This window comes from Thunnus albacares, chromosome 7, assembly GCF_914725855.1.
Source record: "Thunnus albacares chromosome 7, fThuAlb1.1, whole genome shotgun sequence".
NCBI classification, from domain to species: Eukaryota; Metazoa; Chordata; class Actinopteri; order Scombriformes; family Scombridae; genus Thunnus; species Thunnus albacares.
In genome coordinates this window covers 32088847-32094846 of record NC_058112.1, presented here as the reverse complement: position 1 = coordinate 32094846, position 6000 = coordinate 32088847, and positions in this window count along the sequence as shown.

Genomic DNA, 6000 nt, shown 5'->3' with positions numbered 1-6000 from the left:
TAAATCAACCAACACAAGGAATAAACAAGAACAATGGCCTGTTTCACCAAATTCTCAACATGAAAGCTACAACTTGAAACTTGAAAGATAATTTCCTCTTCATACTTGAACCTTTACATGAGCATGCAAGAGGACTCTAGGGCTCACAAATCCATCTGCACTTCACAAGCAACTGCAGCTTCAAGGACAGACTACACCTTGATTCCATATGGTCACTTTTCTGCTGTATCCTGTTGGAGATTATATATTTTAACTTTAACCTTAAAGAGGACAGTCCAGACCTGCTCTATATGAAAAGTGCCCTGAGATGACATCTGTTGTGATTTGGTTCTATATGAATAAAACTGACTTGACTTCATGCCTTATTTAATGACTTCGGTAATTCCAATGAAAAATCATCCTCCTTTTGGCTATCTAAGCATGTCAGCCCTTTCTATGGGTGTAGTTTAGTTCCTGAGAAATTCAAGCTGTACTTCCTACAATTTCTAAAGGTCAGCAAAAGGTCTGATGGTTACTTTAATTTCTGGAGAGATTGTGAAGACTTTTCACACACACAGACACACATATTACTACACTTGTGAAGACAGTGTTTTCACTTTTTCCTATAAAGGCTTAACCTGACCTTAAATCAATCACACTTTCAACTTAAAAGGACAGGTTCACAATTTTTCAAGTGTGCCTTAAACAGTCAGGTGTCCATATGAACACTGAAAGAGGTTTTCCTCGCTGTAGTCATTCCTCCTGTTCATATTGACTATTAAACGATCCCCTTCAAATGAGCTTTCAATGTGAGGCTTCAGCAGTCTGAGTCATTTCAAGTGGATATCTGCCACATTTACAGACTTTTTAGCATCAAATTCCCTCTTTGTGTTTCCTTGGACAGTGTTTCCCTGTTGAGCTGCAGTGGAAGTATAGTAACAAAAAGAGGTACTTTGGCACTAAAAAGACTGTAACGTTGAAAGATATCTACTTGAAGCTTCATATTAGCTTCAGATAAACTTTTAAATACATTTTTGCACAGAAGGAAAACTGTGGATTTTGTCCCCCATCACTTACATTGTAAGTGCGTTATGAAGGGATCTCCTAATGGTCAGTATGAACAGGAGGAATTATTACAGCAAGAAAAACCTGTTTCAATGTTCATTTTGGCATCTGACTGTTGTTTAAAGATGGATTTGAAACATTGTGCCAAGTCTTAACCTGGCTTGTTACAGTGTTTTTAGTATGAAATTCATTATTTGTGTTACAATCCCTCTACACAAGAACACTGTCTAAGGAAACACACATTGTTAGTAGTAAATAGACTGTAATGGCAATAATAGTAATATGCACAGTTTGGGTGGTATAGTTCTGTGTTTGTCACCTGCTGTGTCAGCCAGAACACCACTTAAGGCCAAATCTTCCACAGTATGAAATACAGAGCTGAGAGATTATTGATATGCTGTTTACTTCTTCCCTTTTCAGTAACACATATACAGGTTTTTCAGTAGTCATGCAATCACAGCTGGCTGTTTAAATCTGGTTGTGGTTTCTATAAAGACAAAGAATAACAAAATACCATTGAATGATGGATAACATATTAATTTCACCCATATGCAGTAATATGCATAATATTCCCAAAACCTAATGTAAAGAATAATCAGGAGTGATATGAATACGACTACATGTCACTTAAACTGCAATAATTGTAAAATGAGGAAGTAATCAAATGGCTACAATTACATTTCTCTCCCTTTCGCAATGTCACAGCATTCCAGAAAACTCATTACATGGGATTCATAGCCATATTAACACTGTGTTGAGTTACAACTTATGTAGACATAATTTCTCATGTTGTTTCTGATTTATGTTAAATCCTTCCACTGGTGAACCGACAGGATGGTTTTATTGGGAAAACCTGTGTCCTGTCATTGAGTTAGCAAAGCCTCAATAGCAGCAAAGGTAACACACAGGTAACACTTGACAATAGCCACTTCATTTTTTTGGTTAACCATATTACACTCTTAACAATACCAATGACAAGTAATAAATGTATGAACATGTTTTGAACTCGAAATGAACTGACACGACATATCAGCATCACAAATGAACACATCCATGAACTTCTAAAAAATGACAGGAATGGCCAGGAGTTATATAGTATGTCTATGCCCCTGGGCTCACCGATAATATTTCAAACACTGTCTTTCTTTTTGTTATTTTTATATTTAGTTATGTTGTGGTTAGCAAAAACTTAGTGAAAAACAGGATGGAAGTGCTTAAAGGGAAGGGGTGGAACCGACAGACAACCAAGGTTAAAAAAGGGAGTGCCTGGTTTCCCTGGAAGAAGGAGCAGCTGCGTGGGGGCAGACATTCCTTCCACAGATGGTACACAGTGTGGCATCTCAAGGTTTAAAATGTTCACAAATCTTCCCTTAGCAACATTAGAGAACATTTTTCTCCATCATTAGGGGATGATCATAGTTACCGTGTTTAAAAAACTGTCCCAACTCGTGGCTGGAAATAGGAAACAAACAGCGGTCTCCTGTGTCAAAGGCCAACTGGGTTACACCATCCACAAAACTCACCAAATCCAAATGGGGAAAATTTTCAACTCATAGATCTCAACTGTGCCTCTGCTCTGGGTCATAATTACTATGGCCGCTATGTGGCCATAGAATGACCTATTGTGTTGTTTTTTGGGGGAAGACAGTGCTGAGCACTGAGGGTGAACCAGAACAGTAAAGTGAAACTCACTATAAAGCTCCGTAAAGCCATTGCACACTGACAGTTCATACACTGTTATAAAAATATCAATTATGCTTTAAGTTTAATTGTCTAAGTTTAATTGTGCTTTAAGTGGTTTGCAGTCAAACAGGAGGTGAATGTCAAAAGCCAAAAAGGTTGGAAAGTTGTTTCATCTTTAACAATGTGTTGTATTTTAAAAGCATGTTATATTATCCATTGTGTCAAATCGTCATCTGAAAAATAACTAAAGCTGTCAAATAAACGTAGTGGAGTAGAAAGTTCGCTCTGAAATGTAGTGGAGTGGATGTATAAACTAGCATCTAATGGAAATACTCAAGTAAAGTACAAGTACCTCAAAAGTGTACTTAAGCACAATACTTCAGTAAATGTATTTAGTTACTTTCCACCACTGAGCATAATATAATGTCTGTAAATATTAACCCACCTTCTTTTTGTTGGTATGGAGAGATGCTGATACCAAATTCATTTAAATTTATTTGTAGTATTATTGTAGTATTATTAGTGTGGCTTCTTTTAAAAATGGAACAGATAAATTAGATATAGTTTGTTTATTTTCATGTATTCAGCTGTAATATTAATTTTCCATATTTATCATTACATGCAAACATCATATGAATTCATTACTTTTGACAACATTAGTGACAAGACAAGACAAGACAACACATCCTCTGGCTTTTGAAAACAAATCTCAGGCAACAAACAAGTGGTCAATTTTTTTTTTTATCTTGTGACCTTCCTTGCTCTCTTAGACCTCTTTTATCAGAAGACCATAAGGACAGATCACCCTTTCAACCATCTGCTGCTTGTCTGTAGGTGATGTTCCCTCCAGGATGCAAACCAGCCAGTATTTGTCATTGTTGTGTTTCTCTCTGTATTCAGGGTTAATTCAATTCTGCAGAACCACTTGGTATGTCTTATCTGTCTTGTTGGAAGTGAATTTTTTGGTGTATTTGACCGCCTCAGACATGTACGGGGTCGAGTAAATCCCCCTGCCATACCTCTGACCCGGGCCTGGCTGTTAAATACAAGAATGAGAATTTATCAACTTTGAACAAACTAATATTATCTTTAACACTTCAATTATAGCACTAGTGTTTGCAGCAATACAGTAATTCTAATATATTACAAACATATTTCTATGCGGCAGAATAGTAGTAGACTTTTTCAAATCATTTTTAGTTTCACTGCCTAAAGTTACTTGAATCAAAAACAGGGGGTCATTTTATGTTTCTATTTTACAGTATTAATTTGAAACCATCATCAGTTGGAGGTTTTAGGAAAACAGCAAGTATATTTTTTTCATAAATATGGAAAAAGAGCAGTTCAGACACTGAAAACTGACCTGGAGCCAGTCAGGACAAGTGGGAGGAGTTTCCTGAAGTAAAATCTAAAAGTCTAAATTACATTGTTTCTAGGAAGAAATACTTCTGTTGAGTTTTTTAAATGTGAAATTTCAATGGTAAGAAATGGCCTCATACAATTTATGGCGTTACATAGACTACACTGGTCTAAACAAAAGCTTAACAAAATATTGATCCCTCATGTGAGCGTTGTGGGCTTGTGCCATCGTCACTGACACACATGTTCTAGAGCTGTGCTAGTTTGTTGAATTATTGCGGTATTTTTCAAACTTTGTCTAAGGATATAATGTTGATTTAGACCCTTTAAGACCAGTGTTGTTATAGATCCTAATGTGGTGAAAACTAGTTCAGAGTGCAGTGTTGTCAGTCTGCTGCAGAGATTAATATTACTCCACTGGAAGTAGGCAATAGGGGTGTGTCCAAATACAAATACATTATTCAGCAAAGCACAAATAGTTGGTTTTATACGAATATTTGTTTCATACAAATATTTTAAAAATTATTTGTTGGGGGTGTTCCCCAGAGATAAAGTTGAGCTACTAACACAAGCAAAGTGCTTTTAAAGACTCTCCATAACCTGTTGTTCCCCTTCTCCTTTCCACAAAGTTAGGTTGTAAAAAAATAGGCAATAAATGAAAAGTGCAAAGCAATAATTGCCTCTGAAGTTCCTCCCTACACGTTACACAGTGTGCTGTCTCTGTGTTATGGGTGTACAAATAGATAGGTCTGGCTACAATGAGGCGTTGAGTAAAGTTTTAGCTCAGTAATTTTCTAAAATTAAAAGTGTAATAAAAGCAAAAACAGGATTTTTAAGCCTCTTTCCACTTTTATTCGAATAGAGAACAGATACAAATACTAGGATCTCTGCACATCCCTAGTAGGCAACAGCCCCTACCCATGCTAATTAGATGAGACAAGTGATGATGCATTTAAATTTAGAGAAATCATTGTAATCAGACTAGAAACTGAAATATTAATGAATATTATTAGAACCATCTTTACTACTAATTACCGATTTACTCTTAATACTCTCAATTCGTCTTGATTACAAACAGAACAGAATACGATCAGACCCTCTATATTAATATTACATGTTTAAATGTATTATTTGACATATATTGTCTATTATGAATTCATTATTATGATTAATAATTTTATATTTTGTATGGCCTATTGTGTAGGTAGTTGTGTTTTTTCCAAGTTCCAATTGTTAAAAACAGTGTTTAAAAAACAATTAAAAAAATAACAGAAACATGATTTTGATTTCAGAGTCAAAGAAACAGTTATATTAGAGGCATAACTGCCTTCTCCACCCGCCACCATGATAAATGTTTATTTCCCAACATGCTTCTGTAACCATGTAACAATGTGCAGGTTAGGGAGGGCTCCCCCTGGTGGTTACTGTCGGTATATTGTGGTAATGACAGTAATAAACAGTAATGAAACAACACAAAGAAGAAAAAAAAAAAAAAATTTCAGAGGTGAAAACCCAGACACATAAATCCAAAATAACATCTGAGTCAGTGTATTACATTCTATCACATAAACACTGATAATGATGGATATGTAAACAAACTTTGTGTCCTAGTGTCCTTCGATGATCTTTGATGTCCCATGGTAGGACACAGGCCACTCCCCTGGTACTGACTGGGTAGTGCGGTATCAGGTTCCCAGCCAGGTATTTCCATCATACTTATTCAGCACATGTGAGAAGATATTTACACCATTCTTCAAAAAAATATTCCCTCATTTGGCATTTTGATGATGGTGATGGAGAACGCTGTCTAACACGTCAGTCCAAAATCTCCCATAGGTGTTGAATTGGGTTCAGATCTGCTGACTGTGAAGGCCATAGCATAAGATTCACATCATTTTCATACTCATCAAACTA